Genomic DNA, 13,720 nt, shown 5'->3' with positions numbered 1-13,720 from the left:
TTTAGATTGGTGAAAACAACATGTCGAATTCACATTCCCCCGCCGCCAAGGGAAGCATCGCAGTCTCTTCTAGGGCTCCATCCGGCAGGGCCTGCCTCATTTGGAACCTGGCTGTGAGCAAGAAAACATCTGTGGTTGGAAAGTGGGAGTGGTGATTCAGGACTGTTTGGGACTTGGAGAGGATGCTCTTGAACTCTTTACTCAACAAACAGCTCCCTCCGGCAAGGAGGCAAGAGGTCATCTGTCTGTCTGCTTTGGCACTTTCACCCAGTGACCTTAAGGGCTTCAGACACCTTCCCTAAGCTGGAGTGAGCTCAGCACAAACCGTCCGTGGATATGACCATACCTGACTCACCCAAGGTCTGGGTGAGAGGAGAAGGCAGAAGCAGACAAACAGGCCCTGAGCCTGTGCCATCCCAGACCTGTGTCCTGTAAACAGGCTGTCAGCTTCACAGCCAAGGAAAGGGCCTGGATGTGAGTTGGAGCTGGAGCCTTGACAGCTAATATTCAGAGCCTCTGACTGTGGAGTACTGTGTGTGGATGGGGTAGGTTGCCCACAAGCAGGGTCCAGGAGAGGCAAGGTGGTGGGGAAAGAATGTAGCTTTGGAATCAGATGCAACTGGTCCATGCCTCTTACTCAGCTTTGGGATCTTGGATAAAAGTCCCTTATCCTTCCCTGGGCCCAGTTTCCCCTTCTGTGAAATTGGCATAACACTAGGGACCTCAAACACTTTAGTTTAGAGCTAGCACTTAAATGCTCAAGTCATATTTCTTTTCCTGTTCCTTCTATACAGAGGAGAGAAATCTGTTATATTTTCAAGTAAATTACTCTAAATAATTGTCAATAGCCATCATTTCTTGACCTCCTTCTTATGAGCCATGTAGTCCTTGCATCAGCTGTAAGACAGACAATATTATTCCCACACAATTATTTAGCCAGCAATTATTTGCGGGGATTCTAGGGTCATGGAATACGGCAAACGGGAAAAGCTGTCACTCACTTCCTGCCTCATTTGGAAGAAGTTGGCTATTTAAGAGGCAGCAACTCAGAATGAGGCAGAGAAGCCAGTTTCCGGTACACATGAAGTTTGTTCCTGTGAGTACTTAGGAGAAACCCTGCCAATATTTACCATTACGGTGACCTCACCACCTGCCAGGCACCAGGGGGAGTGATGGCAATCACCTTGTTAAATTCTTGTGATAAGTTTTGGGTAGGTAGCATCAAACCCATTTTTCAGAAGAGGCAACTAAGGCTTGGAGAGACTATGCAGCCTGCCCAGAGTCACAGAGGCAATGAATGGTGGTGCTGGGCAATGTTGTTGTTGTTTAGTAGCTCAGTCATGTCCAACTCTTTGTGACCTCATGGACTGTAGCCTACCAGGCTTTTCTGTCCATGGGTTTTCCTCGGCAAGCATACTGGAGTGAGTTGTCATTTCCTCCTCCAGGGGATCTTCCCGACCCAGGGATTGAACCTGCATCTTCTGCATTGGCAGACAGAGTCTTTATCATTGAGCCCACCTGGGAAGTCCAGGCTATGTTTATGCACTTTCAAAACTCAGAATGAGAATTTAAATAGGGGGAATCATGCATTTTTCAAAACTGGAAATGGGATTTGACATTCAAGCAAAGCAAAACCTCATTAATGAGCCTTTGGAATGTGTTTCTTAGGCTGTGATTCCCCTGCCACTTCCAAGGGGAAGTAGGAGAGGGAGGATGGACAGAGTTAGTCACATATGGGGTCAGGGATGAACCTGGTTATGCTCACTTCATTTTTTTTTTTTTTTTTTTTTATGTATCAGAACTGTCTCAACTCCTCTGCTTCTCCACTTCAGGAGAGGCTGAATGAGCTCACTGTGGACCAAGAAAGTGGCTGGTCCTAGATGAAACTCACCATCTTGGTGTTTGTTTCCCCTCCAGCTCTCAGCCAGCAAGTGCTAATTGCAGAGTAAGCCTCTTCTGGTGGCTTGGGGGTGTGGCACAGGCAGCCCATTTGACCAGTACAGTGGCCATTGGGTTTCTAGGCTGGGCTCTGCTTCCCTCAAGAGTTTGGTTGGGAAACTCAGAGCCTTGTGTAGGACAAAAGGCACTGCACTGATGGCTTAGCTTCACAGAGAAGTCCTGGCATTCTGCTAACTAAATAAGCATGAAAGAGTTGTTTATTAATCCCCAATAACTAGATGGCCCTATCCATGCTCCCTTTGGGAGCATGGAGTAAAGTGAATGTTAGCTGAGTGTAGATGAGGATACCCCCTCCTCCACTGATAAGCTCAGTGATCTTTGTCAACAACAAGCAACCTCTCCAAGTCTCAGTTCTACATGTGCTAAGTGGGACATCCAAACGAGGTATACATTTCCTGTCTTGGTATAAGTCTTGGCTCTGAATGGGTGTTCAACCAATAACCAAAGAGATGATTCCATTTTGCTTCATGAAAGTAACTTGAATATAACCATTTTATATTCACTTATGTTCATTAATAATATTTTCCGTTATAAGTTACAGAAACCCAAATTAAAATTAACCTAAGCATAAATGAACAAGCAAAATGAAATTTCACAAGCTGGTCAAGTCCCAAGATGACCTACCTTCAGGTACAGCTGGATTCAGGGGTTCCAGCAGTGACGCCAGGGCCCAGCCTCTCACTGCCCCTTAGCTCAATGTCCTTCTCGTTATTGGCTCCAGCCCAAGGACCGACTCTGGTCACCAGATTCACATGTTTTCCCGGTTGCTACCCATTTAGCAATCCAGGTAAGACTTTGAGTGGCCTCGCTTAGAACAGACAACTACACCTGGATCAACCACTGTTGCTAGGGGCCCAGAGCATTGTGATTGGCTACTCTGGAGTCACATGACCTACCCTGTGGTCAGGAAGGGGATACTGGTGGGTGTGGAGATTGGCAGCTCAGCTGGGGATGACACAGAATGAAGAAGAGAGTTGTCCAAAGTCAGGAGGGGTGTTGGACTGACAGAAACAAAGGATATCTACCCCACCTCGACAGCCCTAGAGAACGAAAGTACTTGCTTCTGGTTCTTGCTTAGGTCTCCCTCTCTGAGTCAGTGCTAGTCCTAGGACAGTTGTTCTAAGGTCAGCAAGGTGAATTCTGTCAGTTCAGAGATAAATATAGCTTCCAAGCCAAGTAACATGACTTGCAGAAGAAGGAAGAGTGGCTGCTGAGCTGTGTGAATCTGAACTGTGAGTAGAAGCCCCAGGCTATATCTGTCACTTTGGCTTAGAACAGATGGGACCCAGGGCAAAATTTCACTCAACCAGCTGGGTTGTATGGACGTCTCATGCTCAGCTTGCTTTTAGGTCAGTGCCACGCACACCAGGATATGTGGAATGTGGTAAGTTTCCTCTGTGTATTTTCAGTTGCCTCCTTTAATTTTTCTTGCCCAAATTTTCCAAAACAATAACAATAGCCAAGCTAATGTCACATGGATGGTTCTTTGGCACTAGATGCTTTGAACTTGCTTGCTCTTTCTTGGCAGATGCTCGTGTATTGTGTTAACTTGAAGTTGAGGAAGTTAGGATTTGCCTTTGCAAACTGGTAAGGTAAGGCAAAGGCCACTTCATTTCTCTTTCTACCCTAGCCGGTCCTCTGTGGTGGTAGAAACCATGGGTATTCCTTCTCAACTTTTTCCCAGTAGTTATTTCATTTGTTTTGCAAATACTTGCTGAACACCTGTTTCATGTAACGATGAGGCGCACACGTGTCAGCCAGATGTGAGCAGTCCTTACTCCTCTTACTCTGCTTCTTCGAGTGTCTCCCTGTTGCTACCTTTGCCGACATGGGAAAAGGTCCCCAGTACCTCTTTACTCAAGGTTTATAATGGGAGATGGAAGACGGAGATTGCTTTGCATGTCTTGGAGCAAACAGTTGACAAATTAGGGCTTCCCTGATGGCTCAGACAGTAAAGAATCTCCCTGCAATGCAGGAGACTTCAGTTCAATCCCTGGGTTGGGAAGATCCCCGGGAGAAGGGAATGGCAACCTACTCCAGTATTCTTGCCTGGAGAATTCCTTGGACAGAAGAGCCTGGCTACAGTCCATGGGGATCACAAAGATTGTGCAACTTGCACTCACTCATTCTCCTGAAGTATCTTTATCCCTCAGCGTTGGTTTTGGGATGTGGTCACGTGCCCCAGTCGTGGGTTTCCTGCTTTCTCTTCCTCAGCCTTGTCCACCCCACTTTCCTCCCCCATTCTCCTCTCCCACTCCCACTCCCCCTCCTTACCCCTACATGTTCAGCCTCTCTCTTCCATGAACAGAACAATTCACGTCTGCCTTAGCTTTTACCTCCACTCTTGTATATGATGACAGCATTGTGATGCTTAGAAGACCAAAGAATCCTTCAGTTTCCAAGATTTACATGCCTTATAAAGCAATGTTAAGCTGTTAGTTATTAGGCCCCATTTAGAGCCCAAGGGCCATAGCAGTATTTCTCAAACGTGAACTGGGAACAAACCCCAAGATGCTGGTTAAGAATTAAAATTCCTACAGAAAAAAAAAAAATTAAAATTCCTACAGAAAAAAAAAAAAAATTAAAATTCCTGGAGCCTACTCCAGATAATGGAATTAGAATCTCTTTGGAGAAAAGCAGTGGTTGGTTCTCAGCTCTGTCTGCCTATACAAGTCACTTAGAGAGCTTTATTCAGGTTTCCCTCATGGCTCAGACAGTAAAGAGTCTGCCTGCAATGTAGGAGACCCGGGTTTCATCCCTGGGTTGGGAAGATCTGCTGGAGCTGGGAATGGCAGCCCACTCCAATATTCTTGCCTGGAGAATTCCGTGGACAGAGGAGCCTGGCAGGCTACAGTCCAAAAGGTCGAAAAGAGTCAGAAACGACTGAGAGACTTTCACTTTCACTTTCAAGGGATTCAAAACTGGAAACAGGATTTCCAGTTGTTGGAGTAGAAAGGTACCTCCCTTGTTTGTAAACAACTCTAGTGACTCATATGCAGCTGAAATTTGTATTGTGGGAATTCGGAGGAGAAAAGATAATTTCCCCTGATAGGGCTAGAGGAGGGATGCATGAGGGAAAAAATTTGCTAGAAGAGATGAGTGCTATTTGAGGTGGACCTGGGAGAATGGGAGGGCTTTTACTGATTGTGGAAAAAGAGGAGTACAGACAGTTTACATCATCCTTGCTTAAATTCCAGTTAACTTAAGACAGAACTAATAGCAGCCCAGCTCTAACTGTAGATCCAATTCTAAAGTGGCCCAGTGATTTGCACAAAAAGCTTTATATTGCCCATCCCTCCCCTCTCCTCCCTCCCAAGGAGATGACTTAGCTGTTCACAGATACTAAGGATCATTGGTTTTTCTAAACTTTCTGCCCCACTCACACTATCAGTAATGAAACTATCCCAGAAATGATAATATTTAAACATTCAAATTCCATCCCCAGATTACCTCTAACATTTGAAAGTGGCACAATGTCTGTTGACAGCCACCTGTTTCAGTAGAGGTTTAAACAATAAGACCTCTATTTCCTAGGTAGCGAATACCACTGGTTCTCATCAGAAAGTGCTGGGGCGGGAATGTGCCAAAGTGTCAGCAGAGGCCAGTAGGATAACAACTAGTCAATATGGAGATGGGCCACTGAGGGCCTTCCTCACGTTACTGCCTGTTTGTTTAACCAACACCAGTGAGAGTCTTTATTAAAGGCGGTTAACACTCCAAAGTAGTGTTTGTGGAGCCGGCCCGAGTGATAAGTGCCACTTGTGTTTGCTCTCTTGTTCTCAAGGCTGTTGTAGAAGCCTGAAACACAGTTCTGAAGTGGGTCACTTTCCATGAACAAACTATTCAGTTCTACAAATAAGCCAATGGCTTGGGAACAGAATCAACAACACACACACACACAAAGTCCACAAGTGTTTGTTGGCTGGTAATGGATTTACTTACTCGTAACCACAAACACACACAATCACACAAAATCCCCGTGCCCACGCACGTTGTCTGTATATCAGAATACACTCTTAAGGTCAGTGTTCGCTTAGTCCCAGCTCTGAGTTTATAATTCAAGTGTTCTATTTCCCAACAGTGTGAGTGAATAGTTCATGTCTGTGTTCAGCAAGGAAAGGAAACACCAGAATTGCAGGAGACATGAAACGAATAAGAGTTGGCTGACTCCAAACACACATCCTCTAAATACGAGCGAAGGCTGGCTTTCCTGGAAAACTGGCTTCCTTCAGAACTCCTGTCCACTCTTGACTCCAAATGTGGGCGCTTGTGGAATTTGCCAGTTATTGGGTTGAGGGGACCCTTCCCCTGCTGAAGCAGAAAAGCATCACACAAAAGTTTCCTCTATGTCTGTGAGCTGCCCGCCTACCTCTGCCGTGACACCAGCCACATCCTCATGCCTTAACATTAACAAGTTGTCTGTGGTCCCTTGTGGGATTCTAAGACTCAACCAATAGACTCATGCATGTTTTGAGAGCCCCAGAATCAAAACTGGAGAGGTGACTTTAGGAGATTAATAGTCATATGATTTATTGTCCAAACCAGAACCTTTTGAGAGTGAAAGGGTGTGCTATTAGTCATGATTCCAGGATTACAGGTGTTGGGTGGAACATTTGGTCTTCTCAATATTTATTGAGCCCCTATTAGTAATTTAACTCATCCTTTAATACAGCCTTCCCTTGAATCCTCATTCCCATTTTACAGATGATGAGGTTTCAAGGAGTAACTCATGTACAATGACTCTTTTATAGTTGTGACCTGGTAAGAGCAGGCATGAGTAGGAATTTGGACTGAAGTCTTATTCCAAAATGGATGCACCTTGCACTATACTGTGTGGTTTCTTATCCTATAATTCAGTGATTTTTTTTCCTTTCTTCTAAAAAAAACCTAGGTTCTAAGGAGACATAAGTTGCTGGTTAGTTAGCTACCAATGCACTCCCGAAGGCACGGGGAAGACCATCAAAAGGGCAACTCCATCTTCATGTTTAAGATATTGGCCAAGTGGATGAAAGTTCATTTACTGGGAGGAAGGGGATTTCTACTACTTGAAATAAAAAATAGGAAGAAAAATAGAAGAATAAAAAGGAGAAGAAGGGAAAGGAGAAGAGGAAGATGGGAAGAGAGGAAGAGAAGGAAGATAGAAAGGAAATGAGGGAGGCGGGAAGAAAAGATCGTTGCTGCACTTTAAGCCCCGAGTTTGAAACTGCAAAGTGGGGTCCCAGAGAGAGAGTTCCACATCCAGTGTCACACAGCAAGTCAAACAGAGAGGAAACAATGATCTGAAAAGACAAGTCTTTTGATTTTCAATCCATGTTCTTTTCGCCACTCTTTCCTGGGTAGCAAACATTATGTTGAGAGGAAGTATTGCCAGTTGGAACTATTTTCTTATTTCACCTCATTTTGACACTGCAGTGAATTGCTGGTCCTTAGGGAAGCTTTTCTTTAGAAAGAGGGATTAAGCTGCTTTTAAATATTGAGCAGGAAAAGCTGTCACAGTTTTCAGATATACGACGGAAGAGATTTTAAATAGAGACAAGTGTGTGCATGTTGAATTTTGTTGTCTTTCTTAGCAGAAAGACACGAAGTGTTTTTGAAATGCCTTCCTTTTTTTCATCACCGTAGTCCTGGACTATTTGAAGAAAATTAAATGATAGTTTCAGGTTGGAAAGTGGAGAAAGCTTCACTGAACTCTCAGTCAAGTTGGATCAGGAGACTGGAGTGGGAAAGAGGGCCTTAGTCAGCTGTAGAGTATGGGGTGAGGGAATTTACAAGGATGAAAACACAACAGGGACTTAAGGAGTCATTCCCTCCCACCCCACCCCCACAGCCCCCTACAAAGGACTTCCTAGTGGTGGATTAACACAAGGGAGGGTGTCTTCTAAGAGTAGAGTCAGTCTGGGGGGACAAGGAGGAATCTCTCAGTAGACAAATCTTTGGGATCCACCCCAACTTCCTTGGAACCACTCTACCTTACTCTGCTTCCACATTTATGAAGGACCTACTATGTCCTGGGCACTCTTCCAAGCACTTTACACAGGCTAATTCATTTAATCTTCACTGTGAGGTTGACACTGTTTTTATCCTAAAGGTCAAATAGCTAATAAGTGCTGGAGCTGGAATTCAGACTGAAGAGATTCAGTTTCAAGCCTATGTCCTCAACCCCATGCCGCACTCGCTCTGAAGTTTCCAGGCATCAGCTGGAGGAATGCTGGGGGCTCAGGCCACCCACAACCCCGCAGTGTGATGCTCCTTAGTAGTAAGATGAGGCTGGAGGGTTGGGCAGTGGGCATTTCCTTTTCTTCTTTGGCATGGTTTTCCTTAATCTTTGCTCCTGAGGCTTGACCACAGTGTGTTTGGGAAGTGGGAAGACAAGGAGTATTCACAGGGGCTGTCGGTAAGCCCGTTCTCCAGCAGATCTCTCCAGACTCTCCAGACTTTGCAGTTTGGTTTAGAGGGTCAGAATATCTGGTGCCTGAGTTCTTCTGTCCATGAGCTTTGAAACCTGTGGGTGATGTTCTTCTCTGGGCTGAATCTCAGTAGAGTGTTCCAAACACTGACTTCCTGAGTAAACTTGGTTAAAATTTCTAAACCAGAAACATGATAACTTCAAAATCTTCTGGTTTTAGTCTTCTACAACCATGTATTCTAGGAAATTTGGGAGCCAATGTTTCAAGAAAGATAGCTCAAAAAAGGAACAGATGTGAATAGAAGGAAGATCATGAACAAAGAAGTGTGGAGTCAGAAGGGGAGAAAAGGCAATTAGGTATTTCTCCCCAAAAGACTATCCCTGTTAAAACTATGTATTGAGTGATGTGATGAACACGTGATTTCATGCAACTCTTTAGAACCCATCTATTGCCTAAACCCATGAAGAAAGAGAAAATGTGTGTGCATATTATACTGTTACACCCCACTGAAGCTTGGCTGGCTCTTTGGGAGCTCCTTAAGTAAGCTTGCCCTTCATGCATGGTTCTGCCTGTGACTGGGAGTCCCAGAGCCTTTTCCTCCCCAGGGTTTGCTCTCTCAGTCTTGCTGTGATTGACTTACAGGTATAGTAAACAGAGCCCACACTATTCAGATGGAGGCTGAACATTCTACAGTAAGTTCAAGTCGTTAAAACTGCTTTAAATATCCAGGATTACTGCAAAAGGGTTATACAGAGAAAAGAAATGAGTTCTGTTCTCTGTTGCTTTACGGCCAAATGGTTTCTCATTATTGCCCATAAAATAAAAGCAATTACACACACATACACACATAATATATGCAGGGCTTCCCAGGTGGCTCAGCAGGTAAAGAATTTGCCTACAAAGCAGGAGACATGGGTTCGATCCCTGGGTCGGGAAGACCCCCTGGAGGAGGGCATGACAACCCACTCCAGTATTCTTGCCTGGAGAATCCCATGGACAGAGGAGCCTTGCAGGCTACAGTTCATAGTGTCTCAAAGAATCGGACATGTCTGAAGTGCCTGAGCACACATGCACACATATTACATGTATATGTTTAATTTCCACAGTGGCTCCAGGAAAATGTTGCAAGACCGTGAGGACTAGATGGAAAACACTAGATTTGAAATCTGAGGACCTGGATTTGATTTTATTCCTTATAAAATTACTAGGTCTTGGTTTTTTCCTCTATCAAAAGGATTATACCTACCTCACAGGATTGTTATAAAAATTAAGTGAGATAATGCACATGGTAAGATGCTATAAAATAATGTTATTAGATATGAAAGAATTTGGTGTTTTTTAACAGAGAAATCGAGCCATGTGACAAATGTTTTATTCCATACAGTGTAATCACACATCCTGAAAGCAGATCTAAGCACCCACATTTATAGGCACACGATGCTACACAGCGGTGGAGCCTCGTGACAGCCGGTGAAGGCATCTTTCAAGGCCAAAAAGACAAAGCTGATGACAAGGATCAGGGATGGGCTGTTTCTTTCTCCAGCACAGTACAGGCAGCATCTCTTGAAAGGAGGGATGTGTTCCTTCACCAAATTGTGATTAAGGACAAGCAATAAGAGTGCCCTGATATTTGCACAGGAAATTCTTTACAAGGTGAGTCAGGGAGTCGAGTTCTGCTCATTCTATTGCTGTTCAGTCACTAAGTCATGTCCAACTCTTGGTGAGCCCATGAACTGCAGTACTCCAGGCTTCCCTGTCCTTCACTGTCCCCTGAAGTTTGCTCAAATTCATGTCCATTGAGTCAGTGATACCATCCAACCATCTCATCCTCTGTTGCCACCTTCTCTCCTGCCCTCAATCTTTCCCAGCATCAGAGTCTTTTCCAATGAATTGGATCTTTGCATCAGGTGGCTAAAATACTGGAGCTTCAGCTTCAGGATCAGTCCCTCCAATGAATATTCAGGGCTGATTTCCTTTAGGATTGACTGGTTTAATCTCCTTGCAGTCCAAGGGACTCTTAAGAGTCTTCTGCAACACTACAGTTTGAAAGCATCAGTTCTTCAGTGTTCAGCCTTCTTTATGGTCCAGTTCTTAGATCCATACATAACTACTGGAAAAACCATAGCTTTGACTATACAGACATTTGTCAGCAAAATGATGTCTCTGCTTTTTAATATGCTGCCCATTCTCCTCCAAGCTTTACTTATTTATTTTTAGAGATTTCACATTACTTGTTTTCTGTTTGTTTGCTGTTGTTTTTTCTTTGCCAGATCACTGGTTGTGGGATGGAAGTTCCCTGGTCAGGGATTGAACCTGTGTCCTTGGCAGTGAAATCCAGTCCTAACCACTGGACTGCCATGGAATTCTCCTACTCCAAGTTTTAAATCACTGATTAATACCTTTGTTTCCAATGAAGCTACTGGTCCATGGAAGATGGACTAGCTCCCTTCTTGGAATGAAAATCTAAGTGTTGCAGAGAAAGTTCACTGAAATGGTACATCCATGTACCATCCACATATCATCCCAATAATAGCAGGATACTATCTTCAAGTGTGGATGATTTATCTGATGCTCCTCTGATACTGGGGCTAATGGCAATCCAACATCTTGTACCATTGGTCTTTGGGGCCAGGAGTCAGATTTTATCTTTTCAAGGAATCCAGAACTCTTGGAAGCTAAAGAGAGGGTTTGCCTTAGTTCATTTGTGTGATCAGGGGGAGAGACTAAACGTTCTTCCTTTTAGGAATTTCGACCCCTAGAGCTCTGGGACCCTGCAGAAGGAAGGAGGGGGAGGACTAAAGGGCTGCTTGCTGCTGTTTTGTAGCCCAAGTTTTTTTTTTTTTTTTTTTAAGCATTTATTTATTTATTTTATTTTTGGCTGTACTGGGTCTTTGTGGCTTTGTGGGCTTTCCTCTAGGTGCGGCCAGTGGGAGCTACTCTTCTTTGTAGTCTTCTCATTGCATGAGCTCTGGGGCAGTCAGACCTCAGTAGCTACGGCCCATGCACTCAGCAGTTGCGGTTCCTGGGCTCTGGAGCACAGGCTTACTAGTTGTGGTGCACAAACTTAGTCGTTTCACAGAATGTGGGATCTTCCCGGACTGTGGGTTGAACCCATGTCTCCTGCATTGGCAGGTGGATTCTTTACCACTGAGGCACCAGGGAAGCCCTGGAGCCCAAGTCTCACTGCTTCTCATTGGAATGTGTCCCAAAGGCAGAGGAGAGGGTTGTTTCACCCAGGGTTTTGCAGACTCTGTGCTCTGCAAGGGGAGTATTACACCATCAAGTCTGTCTTATAAATCCATGCTTCCTCAAAGCTCAGTAGAGGAGGTACCCATTAAACATTGAATGCTTGAAGGAATGAATGGAAGAAAGCCTTTCTGAACAGTCCTTAAAGCCGACATCTGGTGAGCAGGGGTAGGGAATATAAGGCACTTCGATTATTAGGAATGTGAGCTGTATTTGCACGTCTGTTACTTCATCCCACCTTGAATCAACAAGAGGGGATGGAGAGAGGAGAACTGCATGGGATTCCTATGGAATGGAAATTGAGAATCAACAATCAAGGGTCTTGCTCAATGTTACAAAGAAGCAGTTCCTAGGTTCAAACCTAGGGCAGCCAGCACTTCCTCCACTCTGCTGTGCTGATCAATGCCCATGGTGTAGAAGTCAAGAAGTCTGCATTCATGATGACAGGAGGTGAGGTGGGCATGAAACTAGACACCCAGCAGAAGGGCAGTCATGGCATTTTCTTGTTGCTTTAAAATCTAGGTTCATTTGTCTTGAGATGTGGGATTTTCTTTTCTTTTTTTGTGAAATTTTGCACCCTAGGATTAAATCTGAATATCCTCAAGGTGCTTTAGCTTCTTGGTTGTTTATTATATTGATATACCCAGAAGCAACTAGGATAGTCCATGTATGTTCTGTTATTCAATCTTCATAAGAACTCAGTATAAGATTTTATCATCCCCATTTTACAGATGTGAGAACTGAGGTTAAAAAAAGTGATTTCACTGAGGACATGCACTACAAATGGCAGAGCCAGTGTATGAATCTAGTGTGAATCTAGAAAAGTATATCAGTTAAGTGTTCTTTTCTTAGTTTGATGAGTCTGCAATTGACTGGGAAAAAAAAAAAAAAGGAATCTAGAAGCCCAGCAAATTCTTTGAGAAGCAGACAAAAGGTGCCAGGAGTTATTCTGATCTAACTTCTAGGAGAAACCAATCTTCACTGATGGGGAAAAAATAAAATACTAACATACTTGTGGCAAATCAATGCTTTTTTCAAAATTCTTTCTCATAAGTTCATTCATTCAGCAAATATTTATTGAATGACGATTCTGCTTGATGCTTCTTTTAGCCCCAAGAATAAAACTGGGGAAAGTCCTGCTTGCCTCTGAGAGACAGAGGAAGAGACACTAAAGTCTCTTTAGTTTATTACTTTGTTTGTTAGATAGCCGTATTGCGATATAATACACACACTATAAAATTCACCCACTTAAAATGCATGATTCAGTAGTTTTTATCACATAGAAATCTTGTGTGACTGTACCACTATCTGATTCTTGGTCAGTTTCAAAGGAATCTCGAATTTGTTAGAAGTGTTAAGTGCTATGAAGACAAATAAATGTGAAAGGGCGAAGATGCTGGTGGTCAGGAAGGGCCCACCAGATAAAGGGATATTTGAACAAAATCCTGCATGAGTGAGCAAATGAGACGTGGATTTCTGGGTGAAGGACAGTTCAGAGAGAGGAAATGGTGCAAGACCCTGAGGTGGAAGCACACCTAGATGTTCAAGGAAGAACAAAGAAATCAGTGATTGAAGGCAGGAGGACCAGAGAGGAGATGGCCTCACCGGAGGTTGTGAGATTGTGTGTTAAAGCATCTAATGCAAGGCCTGGTACACAGCAGGTGCTCAATAAATGAGAGCCGTGATTATTATGCCTGTTATTGCTTATCTTGGAGACACCAGGCACCGAGCTTCCGGAGCCCAGGAGCGCTTTGCATTCACCTTTGCATTCTCGAGACCAGACTAGAATTCTGCATTTCCTGCAGTCATGAAATACTCATTGAGTAAAAGAATGGCGTTCAATTTTCTTTCATCTTCACTTGCTCCAAGGTCCAGCAGGGGTAAGTGCCTGGATGGACTGATAAACCACAAAGACAAATTAATACTGAACCATACTTGTTAAGTATCCCTACAGAAGGGACGCTATTTCCTCTAACAGCTTCAAAGTTTCCATTTCCGTGAGAGGTGGGAGGTGGAATGAAGAGATTTTTTTTTTTTCCCTCTCTTCCCAGGCCCTTGTTGAAGGCAGTTCTGTGATAGGGTTTCTTTATAATTGGGCAGGGGGTGTC

Source organism: Dama dama, chromosome 16 (genome assembly GCF_033118175.1).
Source record: "Dama dama isolate Ldn47 chromosome 16, ASM3311817v1, whole genome shotgun sequence".
Lineage (NCBI taxonomy): Eukaryota > Metazoa > Chordata > Mammalia > Artiodactyla > Cervidae > Dama > Dama dama.
This window is presented reverse-complemented; position numbering follows the sequence as displayed.